Below are 14,063 nucleotides of genomic sequence, written 5' to 3' on the forward strand. Positions count from 1 at the left end.
CTCGGGCGCCCTAATAAAGTCACGAAATCGGGCACAGCGCTCCCGCGCCCTCTGTCGTGAGAGTCCGCCAGCGGAGAAGGAAAAATGCGCGCGTCCCTCTCGCCGCGCTCTCCGACGAAGCTCGTCGGTTCAAGGCCATTCGTCACCGATTCGCCGTTCGCGCCCGAATGGATGTGTTTTAACGCGACAGCGTTAACGAGCCCGTTTCGCAGAAATACCGGTGTCGGCGTCGGTGTCGGCGAGGCTAGCAATTGAGAAGGCGATGCGCACAGGGCTCGATTACGCTATCGCGTTCTACTCTCAAAGGCGAAGCTCAAGCGCACTCCAAGTTTTTTCGGTAAATTAACGAGAAAAATGGCGTCACATACAGGAAAATTACCAGCGTGATATATTTTGTACAACGTGAAATCTATAATTTTTGATAACGTCAACTCAATGAGTTAGGTATAATTTATTTCAACGAATGATGGGACTTACCCTATATGCCATCAATTCAGATTTAGGTTGTTGCGGCGGCCGCATTTAGATGGAGGCAAAATGCTAAAGGCCCGTGTGCTTACATTTAGGTGCACGTTACAAAACCCCAGGGGGTTGAAATTTCACATTGTCTTTTTTTTTTAGAACAGGAGACAAGTATCTGGGACAGCGCGCGGAAAGATTGAGGGCACGGTGTCTCGAAACAACACTGGCCGTTTCGGTTTGTCAAGGAGAACTTCGCCACCAAGTTCTCCATATTAGCGCCGCCTGTCTATGTCACTGTCCGAGAAGTGCTTCTCGCAAACGTAGTCACGAGGCGTCAGCTGTCGGTCATTTCTTGGTATGGCGCGAGCCCACGCTTCCAACCTCACTGGGTCTCTAGGAACTTTGAAGGTAATTACCTTCTGCTTGCAGGACGCGTACCCACTGCTGCAGTTCGGCACGACACATTTCCGCCCCATCCTGAAGTAGCACTGGTCGAAATCTACAAAGCACTCTCCTTTTTCGCGGCGTGAAATGCGCGGGCAAACATCGAGGAGTCGGCTCCGCTGGCGAAACGCGCGGAAGCCACTGAGAGCGCTAAAGAGAAAAAAAAAAACCAGCAAATCGCCAAGGGAACTTTCCATCCCAAGGCCACCTACGCATGCGCGCGCAGAACATGCGAGCGAGGAGCGAGGGGCGTGTGCATGCGGCGGCAGACGTCGTCTGCTCATGGGCCGCTACTAGCGGTTCGTTTCAAGCGCTGTACGGCCTATAATTCCGGCAATATCGATTAGTAACTGCAGCTAAAGTATCTGTCATATCTACCTATTGATGTTACAGACAGAAATCTTAGAAATTTTATAATGTATGAGGCGCTGTCACGATTTTTATGCGTCGCGCCCATAGAAGAGCATGTAAAAGATGGCAACAGGCCGAAAGCGTCATCTGTCGTGCTTCGGCGTAACCGAATTCCGCCGTGACGCTATCGCGCCGCCCTCGCGCGCTGCCGCGGCCGAGAGATTCTCCTCCTCAAATACTTCTTTCTCCGTGGCCTGGGCGAAGGAGCGGAGCGCAATGGGAAACGACCGTCGGCGTTAGTGCGGCTTTTAGCCACCGGGCGCCGCCACCGTAGTAGACCAGTCGTCGCGTAGTCGCTCGCGGAAATGAATGCCGTGGCCGCATTCGAAGCTGTTATATGATTCAGTTTTCGGCTGTATTCGCGCTGTTTAAAGTATAATGAACACTTGTAAACTGGAATCATGAAGCACTTGTTCTGGGCAACCAGCCCATTTCGAAGGCATGTGTCTTTCGCGGCTATTTGATCGAGACGCTTGCGCGTCGTTGCTAGTCCGATTCCAGAGAGCGCATACCAGTGATGCGCGGAAAATTGTTTTGTCACCGTTACGTTCGCTTGACTGAGAGTCGGTTATTGACTGTCTGAAAGTCGATTTTCGAAAGCAGCATTTGCCAAGAGCTAATACTGAAAGTTTGGGCGCCTAAAGTTCCCCGATGCGTGCTACCGTCTACTGGTGGAGCGCACTATGCGCAAGCCATGAGTTCATGCTCTAAATAGCATGAAATGTCACTAAGCTGCTTCCAGTGACAATGTACATAATGATTGTCGGTTGTTGTCGGTAGCGCATGGGCTCCGATTGTTCAGCTTCGGGGCCTATTGTCAATGCTGCATGCACATGGCGGCGATCGCGAGGCAGCGTTGCTACTGGTACTACATGCATTCGTTGACTGTTCAGACGCAACACGGTGACGTTTAGGGATACTTGCCATGCTTGATTCAGTTGTTACCTTGGGCTGCAAACGTGAAGGGTAGTCTGCAAAGAGTGACGATACTCATCCTTCGTAAGCCGCCGCTTCTTATATTCTATGAAATCTTCGCGTCGTAAACGACGGCTGCATATTCTAGTGTAGTTTGAAGATGTATTAGGAGACCAATTATCCCGCCTAATTACTGCAAGCCACCTCTACCGAACATTAGCGGCAGCTGGAATTTCATGGAACGACAGCCGAACAGTGTATTCATATGCAGCTTTTCTGGACACCAGCGGCCTAGTTCGCGTGAACGACACCACGTGGCGTATCGACTTTAAGGAATTCAAAAGTCCCGCCATGACGTATGCAGTGACGCGGCACTAAATAAAAGAGAATCAAAAGAAACGGTACACACGCCCCGCTTCACCTCGGTGCGCAGAAAAGAGAGCACTGTGTGTCGGCGTTATCTCGACGGCGACGACTGGCAATGAATTGGAAGTTTTGCTAGACGTGCCATGCCAAATGTGTGGCCGTTATAGAGGCGCCCGCGATGCATGAAGAGAATCTTGTTTTTATTTGTTTGTTTTTTTGTTTAGTTTCTTGCGCTGCCGTACCGGTGGGATATTGGAGCAGTATGCTGCTTTCCGAGTTTCTTTTTTCAGCTAGCGGGAACCATTATGTTTGGGTACGAACAGGATATTGTGGTTGCATAATCAACCGAATTTTCTTTGGTGTAACACTTGGGTGATGCTCGTTTGCTCCTTGCGTTACCTCAAATTAAAACTGGATAAGTTTGAGAACGCTAGGAATGAGAGTAAAAAAAAGGAAGTTAAAGATAGTTTTAATTTGTTTTCATTTAGTTCTTATTGAAATATGGCTGCCACCGCAAGCTTGGCGCCGTCTAAACGGGTGTGCAAAAATGATACAGTCGTTGAAAGATGATCTTGTACACCGGAAAATGGGAACTTGGTTAGTTTTTCTGTTAGGAATGAACGTATAGTAGAACATATACGACTGACGTGTTGTGTAATAATCTCTAGATCTGCCGTCTATCCCGCTAAAAAAGGCACTTATCTATCCTAATTGCATTTCTTCCTTTTCTTTCCTTTTATTCTCACGGTCGACTGACTCATATGCTGAAAGTGATTGTCTTGAATCCTGTTGGCGCAGATACACCAATAGGTTACTCTAATCGGCTGGAAGTTCTGAAGCTTTCCTTTCATGTTCTGTAGGCGCAGTCTCTTTCAACTTTGCACTACAGCAAGCGCAAAGTCGATCATGAATCACCTACAGGCCCAATCGTCCACTTTGATCAGCACAAAGAAATTCAGAAGAGCGAAGTTGGCGTTTTTGCGCTCACAACAACGATTGTTAATGCAACATAATATAGTAACTATTCTTACAATCTCTCAAAATCACTTCTTTATACTGTATCACTCCTGATGTAGAATACAAAATGCATTTGACTTGCTCAACAACGGGTCACAAGACTCATAAGAGAAAAGCGAACCCCTTAATTGCCCCTTCTTTCGTTCACTCAGCATATGAAAATTTCTTCAGTTGTGAGTGGAGCTCCTTCTGTTGCCACGAAGATGTGCAGGCGTTCCAAAGGAAATCTTAAGCCTTTCTTTCCAGGAGGTTCCCTTAAGAAAACGATGGTGTTTATGCGCACAGGAATTTTGATTAGTAGTTTTTGGCTCGTAGCAATGACTGAAAAATACCAGTCTAGCCAGATAAAGCCTAGCGAAATCTGCTTTTTCCCTTAATATCTACTGCTTTTCAAGCAGTAGTCTTCTTCCTCTGAAAACCCAACGGAAAATGACCCATGTCGAATAGAATGATTACAGCTCCGCTCGAGGGTCTTCACAGCAGGAGCTTTTTTTTTGTACTTCAGGATGCAAAATATGAGCCGCGTATTGAATCCTGGAATCTTCTGGCTTGATAGGAATGTCAAAGCTGCGAAGACATTCCTGGTTGGGATTCTTTTTTGGCGCAAACGTGTAGGCCCACCTTGAAAGTCCTTTCCACTGTGTCGGGTAGTTTTGTCTCCATTGTAGATAAGGAAATCATAGTAAGATAGTAATCATAGTAATAGATAATAAGAAATAAATAATTCAATATTGAATTTTACTGCAACATAAAAGTTGCAATAAAAATACGCGCAAGAGCGACTAAGAAACATTAATAATATTTCAGAAGACACGATAACTGGCATGTAGCCTCGACTTTAATAATAGGGATATCTGCACACAGGTGTGAAGTCTGGTTAATGCGCATCGATAGCACAGTGCTATCATAGATGCATGCGTTTTAGAAAACACCCTCTAGACATGGTATTCCCTCTCAGCTTTGTCTGAGTGGAAAATAGGTCAAAGAATTGAATTCCTGTCAATCTGATAACATGTTATTTTTTTTCTTATATTATAATAATAATATCTGGGGTTTAACGTCCCAAAACCACGCCATGATTATGAGAGACGCCGTAGTGGAGGGCTCCGGAAATTTCGACCACCTGGGGTTCTTTAACGTGCACCTAAATCTAAGTACACGGGCCTCAAACATTTTCGCCTCCATCGAAAATGCAGCCGCTGCGGCCGGGATTTTTCTTATATTAGGCCCTAAGTCTGCCATAAATGGTCGCCCTGCGCTGTACAGCGCACACGTGTGCTGTACAGCGCAGAGCCACCATTTAGGGCAGATTTTGTAGTGACGCGGAAATTACCTCCTTGATAGTGAGAAAGTTCAAATATGTATACACAATAACCTTCTCAATATTTACTTATGGGCAAATATTTGGGATCGTGGAACATGAGGTGAGCATGAGTGAGGTCACGCCTTTTTAGAGTAAATACTTAGTCTGACACTATATATATTCGCGATGTGCTTTCTTAAAGGGACTGACAACCGATCGAAATGTGTCACAAGATCCTGGCTGTGAATTACAGTGACATAAACGAGCTTTTTTTTCACCGTATGATTAGGATTTGTATTGTTGAATTGCGCTTTGAAAGTCACAACGGCATGTCGCGTTGCCTGACAGGCAAGCCTTCATAGTGCACGAATGAGATGTGCAGAATGCTGTACGCAGTCCGCTGCCATTTACTAAAGAAAAAAAAATGCGTTTAAGATTAATCCGCACGTTATTAGGCATTCTCGATTTATTCTGTGCTTATAAAAGAGTAAAAAGAGTTGACGTTGAGAGGTGGCGTTGCCTTCGCGACTACTAGTTAACGCATGTCGAGCAACGGCGCATGCGCGCGGCGCTTTCTACATTGAATGAACTTCCAGGTGGCACACATCAAAAACCGGAAAAAATGCATTCCATAACGTTTGGGCTGTGACAGGGCTTCGCAAGACACTGACCTACGTAGGCGGTGTCTCGGCTGAAACGTTAGTAAAGGCATCTTCTCTTTTTTTAGTGAGTGCTCTGGGGGGCCTCCGGCTCCCCAGATTCGAGTTCCTCAGGTCTCCAATAAAGTTCTTGTAATGTCATGTCATGCTCCCCGTAAGGCATTCTCTCTACACACACACACACACACACACACACACACACACACACACACACACACACACACACACACACACACACACACACACACACACACACACACACACACACACACACACGCGCGCACACACACACACACACACGCACACACACACACACACACATTGTTGCGCGCACAGCAAAGGTTTAAAGGGGGTGTTTAATGAGCACAGAGGCACAAAAGACCGTGATGATCTCAGGAGCAGCGTGTGCATATATATATATATATATATATATATATATATATATATATATATTGTGAGGAAGAAGACGCGTCGCCGGTCAGCAGGATCGCCAACGCTCGCCTCGCGCTGCTTGTCGCTGGCATCTTTCTGGACGGTTCTCTGCCCCGACTCGCTGTGTTTGGTCAGAGCGTCACCACAGGAACGCACCGCCAATAAACCTCTTCTCAATTGGTGGAGGGTGCTGAGGGTCCCCGTCAACTGAACCTGGAGCTGCGAAGCAGAACACTTCCGCCCGTCATGACAACCAACGTCGACCAACCGGCCCCGTCCGCCCAGTCCGGCAGCGGCACCGGAGTTCCTCGGCTGAGGGACCCCAAGGTTTTCAGCGGTGCCGGTGAGACCGACGTAGAAGACTGGTTCACAAACTACGAACTGGTGAGCGCGCACAACAAGTGGGATGACGCCGACAAGTTGACCCACGTCGTGTTTTACCTCACTGACGTTGCCGAAATGTCGTATCACAACCACAAAAGCGACATCCCGACATGGTCAGTATTCAAGACGTCTTTCGCTGAAGTGTTTGGCCGACCCGCTGTCCGTAAATTCCGCGCCGAACAACGCTTGCGCACACGAGCACAGAAGCCGTCCGAAACGTTCACAAGTTACATTGAAGACATCATCGATCTTTGTAACCGTGTCAACCCCGCCATGCCTGAGTCGGACAAGATTCAGCACATCCTCAAAGGGATCGACGATGGCGCATTTCAGATGCTCCTGGCCAGGAATCCTCGCACAGTTTCGGAAGTCGTCACTTTATGCCAAAGTTATGACGAGTTGAGGAAGCAGCGCGCCCTGACTCGGCCATTTTCATCGCACGCCGACTCGCTCTCGAGTCTTGGTACTGTTCCCGAGCACTCGCCGACGCTTCAGGAGATCAAGGACTTCGTGCGCGAAGAAGTTGCTCGTCAACTTTCCTTGGTCCCCTTCACACAGGAGCCGCCCTCTCGTCTGCCGCCAACGCTCCGCACTGTTATTGCCGAAGAGGTCGCTCAAGCCGTTCCCGTCGCTCACCATCAGCAGTCCGTGGCCGCGCCTCTCACATATGCGCCGGTTATGCAGCCCGTAGCCTCACCTATTACGTATGCCCAGGTGGTGCGTAGGCCTCCCCAGCAGCCTTACCCACCTATGCAGCAATATGCCCACCGATCTGCACCTCTTCCTACATCTTGGGCCGAGCCGCGAGTCAGCACTTCTTGGAGGACTCCTGATAATCGCCCCATTTGCTACGCCTGCGGTACTCCAGGGCACGTTGCTCGATATTGTCGCCGTCGCTTTCAAACATCCAGCGACGCTACCCGGCCGTTCCAATACGGCGCTCATCCCATGCGCCCATCTCCTACCGGACCCTCACCGTCGGATGCTTACACTGACCACCCTGACTTTCCGCCGCGCCGCTCACCATCTCCTCGACGGCGATCGCTCTCCCCAATGCGTCGCCGACCCGGACCCTCGAACCAGGAAAACTAAACGCCGCAGTTCAAGAGGCAAGAACTGCGCCATCTTCGAACTGCCCAAGTCCTCGCACTTCCCCTGCTAACGTAGTCGCCGTATCTGTCGATGGTTTTCCTTCATTTGCCCTTGTAGACACCGGCGCAGCCGTTTCTGTTATAGCCGCCAAGCTCTGCCGTTCACTACGCAAAGTGACCACGCCGCTCTCTGGACTGTCGCTACGCACGGCCAGCGCACAGCACATCACACCTCTCGCATCCTGTACTGCCCGCGTATTCATACAAGGCACTATGTACGTCGTGGAGTTTATTGTTCTTTCTGCCTGCTCGCACGACGTCATCCTCGGGTGGGATTTTCTGTCACGTCACAATGCCGTCATCGACTGCGCACGCGCTGAAGTTGAATTTTCGCCGCTGTGTGCAGAGCCATTCCACGACGCTCTTGTTCAGCTGCCTAAACTCGTCCGTGCGCGAGGACACCGACATTCCGCCTGCCTCTCTTGCCGTTGTCCCTGTCTTTTGCGGTGGCCTCAACGATGCTACGGTCTTGTTCACACCTTCCGACACCTTCATGAGTCGCAGAGCCGTCCCACTGCCTTTTGCCGCTCTTGACATCGCTGCCGGCCACAGCAATATTTTTGTCTACAATTCCCTCACCGCACCGGTTACGTTGCTTGTCGGCGAATGTCTCGGTCGCGTGGAAGAGCTTGACCCTTCGTTCTTTCTGAACGTGCCAGACGAATCGTGTCATACTGACTCGAGCGACCTTCTTGCCCTTTCAACACAGGAGGGCTCGTCGAGTGAAATATTCACGAGTTCAATCGCTGATACCCTGACTGCCGAAGAACGCGCCGCGCTTCTTCGACTTCTCCAACACTTCACGACTTCGTTCGATGTTTCTCAGCCGCAGTTGGGCCGCACGTCGGAAGTCCACCACTACATTGACACCGGTTCGCACCAGCCGTTGCGTCAAAGACCGTACCGCGTCTCTGCTGCAGAGCGTCGCGTCATCAACGACCAGGTCGAAGATATGCTACGCCGTGGCGTTATTCAACCATCCCACAGTCCTTGGGCATCTCCTGTCGTGCTAGTTCGCAAGAAGGACGGGTCTATTCGTTTTTGCGTCGACTACCGTCGCTTAAATAAGGTGACGCGGAAAGACGTCTATCCTTTGCCGCGCATCGACGACGCCCTTGACAGCCTTCAAGGAGCAGAATTCTTCTCGTCCTTAGACTTACGTTCTGGCTACTGGCAGGTTCCGATGGCTGACGCTGATCGCGAGAAAACTGCATTTATTACACCTGACGGGCTGTACGAATTTAACGTGATGCCTTTTGGCCTTTGCAACGCACCTGCCACGTTTGAACGACTCATGGACAACACATTGCGTGGCCTCAAGTGGTCTATGTGTTTATGCTACCTCGACGATATTGTCGTTTTCTCTCCCGATTTTCCTACCCATCTACATCGGCTCAGACAGGTTTTGACGTGTTTAACCAACGCTGGACTGCAGCTCAACCTTAAGAAGTGCCGCTTCGCCGCGCGGGAGCTGACCATCTTAGGCCACATAGTATCTAAGCACGGTGTTCTACCCGACCCTGCGAAACTTCGTGCCGTCGCCGAGTTCCCGAAGCCTGTTACCATCAAAGAGCTTCGAAGTTTTGTCGGACTATGCTCCTACTTCCGGCGCTTCGTCCGAAATTTCGCGTCCATCATGTCGCCGTTGACCCGGCTCCTACGCGGCGACACAGACCTCTCCTCCTGGTCTCCTGAGTGCGACGTCGCGTTTGCTACGCTCCGTCGTCTGCTCACTTCTCCTCCCATCCTTCGCCATTTCGACCCAACAGCTGCAACTGAAGTGCATACAGACGCTAGTGGGGTCGGTCTTGGCGCTGTCCTCGCCCAACGTAAGCCCGGCTACTCCGAATACGTCGTCGCCTATGCGAGTCGCACGCTGACAAAAGCAGAGACCAATTACAGCGTCACTGAAAAGGAGTGCTTAGCTCTAGTATGGGCGCTTACCAAGTTCCGCCCGTATTTGTACGGTCGCCCGTTCGACCTGGTAACGGATCACCATGCCCTTTGTTGGCTCGCCACGTTGAAAGATCCGTCTGGCCGACTAGCCCGTTGGGCACTCCGAATTCAGGAGTACGATATTCGCGTCATCTATCGCAGCGGACGCAAGCACTCTGACGCGGACGCCTTGTCTCGTTCGCCTCTACCTCCAGACTCGGCCTGCGCAACGAACTGCACACACTCAGTCACATCTCTCGACATTGACTCCGTAGCTACTGAACAACGCCGTGACCCATGGATCGCTTCTCTTTTCGGCTATCTTTCGGGAGCCTCGACCACTCCTGCATCCCGATCTCTCCGCCGCCAAGCTGCCCATTTCGCCATTCGTGATCGGCTGCTACACCGACGGAACTACGCTCCCGCAGGCCGTAAATGGCTCTTGGTAATTCCCCGAAGCTTAAGATCACAAATATGTGCTGCCTTCCACGAGGATCCGCAATGTGGCCATGCCGGAGTTTTCAAAACCTATGAACGTATTCGCCATCGCTACTACTGGCGCGGCATGTACAACTTTGTACGAAAATTTGTTCAGTGCTGCCCCGACTGTCAGCGTCGCAAATCACCGCCTTCACGCGCGTCTGGAGCCTTGCAGCCACTTCCGTGCCCTGCCAACCCCTTCGACCGCGTCGGCATAGATCTCTACGGCCCACTTCCAATGACACCGGATGGCAATCGGTGGATCATAGTCGCTGTGGACCATTTGACACGCTACGCCGAAACTGCTGCTCTGCCAAGTGCCACTGCGCGGGACGTAGCGTCTTTCGTCCTACGCCGATTCATCCTTCGACATGGCGCACCTCGGGAACTCCTTAGTGACAGAGGTCGAGCCTTCCTCTCAGAAGTCGTCGAAGCTCTGCTTTCCGAATGCCACGTTGTTCATCGACGGACCACGGCATACCACCCGCAGACTAACGGGCTCACCGAACGATTCAACCGCACCCTCGGTGACATGCTCGCGATGTACGTGACATCTGATCATGGTAACTGGGACCGCGTTCTTCCCTTCATAACGTTCGCATACAACACCGCGACACAGGCTACCACGGGATTCTCACCTTTCTTCCTCCTGTATGGCCGCGAACCTTCGCACACCATCGACACTCTCCTACCATATCGTCCGGACGCTTCCGAATGCCCACCTGTGTCCGAAGCTGCCCGACAAGCGGAAGAGTGCCGCCAACTCGCGCGCACCTTTACATCCCAAGAACAACAGCGCCAGAAGGAAAACAACGCCGACTCACTTCCAAGTCCCAGCTATTCCCCTGGATCTCTTGTATGGCTGGCTGTTCCGTACCAAGCTCCTGGGCTTTCCTCAAAGCTCGTCCCAAAGTACGAAGGGCCTTACCGTGTTTTGGAGCAAACATCCCCGGTGAACTTTATCATTGAGCCAGTTTCCCCATCTGACGACATGCGCCGGCGTGGACGTGACCTCGTCCACGTGGCACGTCTCAAGCCATACCACAACCCTCTGCCTTCAGACTCCTAGGTCGCCAGGATGGCTCTTTTCCGGCGGGGGCGAATTGTGAGGAAGAAGACGCGTCGCCGGTCAGCAGGATCGCCAACGCTCGCCTCGCGCTGCTTGTCGCTGGCATCTTTCTGGACGGTTCTCTGCCCCGACTCGCTGTGTTTGGTCAGAGCGTCACCACAGGAACGCACCGCCAATAAACCTCTTCTCAATATATATATATATATATATATATATATATATATATTGTTGAGGCGTTTATTGGACGGTAGTCGGCGACGATCTGCAATGGCGACAGTCAAGGCCCAAACACGACTCAGAGCGCGAGCGCGAAGAGCCAATGGCGACGACCCACTAGAAGGCTATAGAGAGCGCAACCCATCACTCAATAAAGGTTTCGCTACAATTTCCCCGGGTACGAAAAGGGAGCCGTCCGGCGACCTAACAGCTCGTCACTATGAGTGGGTCATAGTAGGCCTTGAGACGCTCCACGTTGACGATGTCGCGCCCTCGACGGCGCATGTCCGAAGATGGTTCGATGGGTTCGATCACGTAGTTGACCGGGGATGTGCACTCGACGACCCGGTAGGGGCCTTCGTATTTCGGCAGTAGTTTTGTAGAGAGGCCAGTTGCAGTGGTAGGGACCGAGAGCCATACGAGCGCTCCAGGGAGGAACGTGGACTCAGAAGTGGTGGTTCCACCGCGAATGCTCTTCTGCCGCTCTTGTTCCTGCGTTGTAAACGTCTTGGCAAGCTCGCGACACTCTTCCGCAAGCCTGGCTGGTGTCAGATATCGGCGCACACTCAGTTGAATCCGGCTTGTATGGGAGTATCGTGTCGATGGTGTGCGACGGGTGCCTTCCGTACAATAGGAAGAAGGGTGAAAAACCAGTTGTGCTTTGAGGGGCGGTATTATAGGCGTAGGTGACGAAGGGCAGAATGGCATCTCAATTTGTGTGATCGGCGGCGACGTACATTGAGAGCATGTCGCCGAGCGTGCGGTTAAAGCGTTCGGTGAGCCCATTCGTCTGCGGGTGGTAAGCAGTATTTTTGCGGTGAACAGCACGGCACTCTTTTAGAATGGCTTCGACGACTTCCGACAAGAAGACACGGCCTCGATCGCTGAGAAGCTCCTGGGGTGGACCGTGACGCAGCATGAATCGGTGTAGCCGGAAGGAGGCAACATCGCGCGCTGTAGCCGCTGGGAGAGCGGCGGTTTCGGCGTATCGCGTAAGGTGGTCAACAGCGACGATGGCCCAGCGGTTACCAGCCGATGTCAGAGGAAGTGGTACGTACAAGTCGATGCCCACGCGCCCGAACGGACGGTTCGGGCAAGGTAATGGTTGTAGACCGGCGGGTGACACGTGCGTTGAAGGTTTTCGGCGTTGGCAATCGAGGCAGGAGCGAACGAACTTCTGCACGTAGCGGTACATCCCTCGCCAGAAATATCGTTGTCGAATGCGGTGGTAAGTTTTTGATACCCCAGAGTGCGCGCATTGTGGATCAGAGTGGAAGGACTCGCATATTTCAGAACGCAGACTGCGGAGTATCACAAGTAGCCACTGGCGGCCGTCGGCGTTGTAATTGCGTCGGTGCAGTAGGTCGTCACGAATGGTGAAATGGTGGGCTTGACGACGCAACGCGCGAGTGGTTGGTGTCGCCGACGGAACAGTGAGCAAGTCTATCAGCGAGGCGATCCATTTATCCTTGCGTTGTTCGGTAGCGATGGTGTGAACGTCGATGGAAGAAACAACGTTGTTAGGTACCGAGCAGGGGGCATCGTCGTCAGGAAAGGGGGAGCGCGAGAGGGCGTCGGCGTCAGCATGCTGGCGTCCGTTGCGGTACAGCACGCGAATATCGTAGTCCTGTAGGCGAAGTGCCCAGCGGGCGCCCAGCTAGCACAAAAGCGATATATAGCTGCTACGAATCGGATTTGCCAATCCCAAATGAACGTCTTCTAACGTGCGCTTAAAATCCGTTCATCCGACTGGAGCGGTCGTATATCTTTGCTAATGTCCGGCCTGGAGAATATAAGAGGAAGTTCTATAATCAGTCTCTTATAAGATGACAAAAATCCGTTCTTCTAAGGAGATACTTGATGACCCTAGCAGGCCTTGAAAAGTAGAGACAGAAACCTTCTACAATCTGTATTGTAATCCCCACTTTTCTTTCTTTTTTTTGCCCTTTCTCACTGACCTTCGTTCCCTTTCCCAATGTGTTTTCTTTTTATTTTTATACCCTCCTCCCTCACCTTGTTTCCCTTTCCCATTTTGCCAGCTTTCTCGTCCCGCTTCCCCGAATATGCTCTCTTTCTCTGGTACGTATTCGGGAGAGGAGGACGAGCGGCCGCCGGCTCGTTATTCGCACATGAATGATGCAGGAGGCGGAAGTTCAGCCAAAATGTTTTTATTACATCACCAGTGAAATTAAAAGAACAGCCATGAAAAACACGCAGGTCTCGTGGGGCCACTGTTCACAGAAGGAAAATGATTTGTGGAGAGCACAGCTGCCTATGCTTATACATATTGTAATAATCTGGTATGCCGACTATCATAAAAGTGATAAGACTTAAGCAGCCAGTTAGCAAAAACATATTATGTTTACTGGCTACAAAGCTGTATCTCAAATGTTCATGGTTCACACACGATAGATGCTCAAAACTGGCAATCAGAAGAAATCAAGGCACAAATGGTGTTCCTATAATAAATTCCGAACTGACAACAGTATCACAGAAATTAATAATGAACAAGACACAGAGCAAAGGCAGAAATTGTGGAACAGGTATCAGTTTCCTCAGAACAAACTTTGTAAATAGTAGCAGTGAAAACCTATGCTAAAACATTGCACCAAATGAATAATGACACAGTTTAAATTATGAGCTTGCTTGCTTATTCAAGTGAGAAATGCTTATATAAAAGCCTGGGCTACACAAATATTGGCAGTAAGGTCAGTGCATGTTCAATAATCTTTAACAGAAGATGCACAGTTTAAAATCAGGTACATAAATACAGATAACAGCCTCAACAGAGGCAAGAACAATACAAATGGTGGCTGCAG

The sequence above is a fragment of the Rhipicephalus sanguineus genome, chromosome 6, assembly GCF_013339695.2.
Source record: "Rhipicephalus sanguineus isolate Rsan-2018 chromosome 6, BIME_Rsan_1.4, whole genome shotgun sequence".
Classification (NCBI taxonomy): Eukaryota; Metazoa; Arthropoda; class Arachnida; order Ixodida; family Ixodidae; genus Rhipicephalus; species Rhipicephalus sanguineus.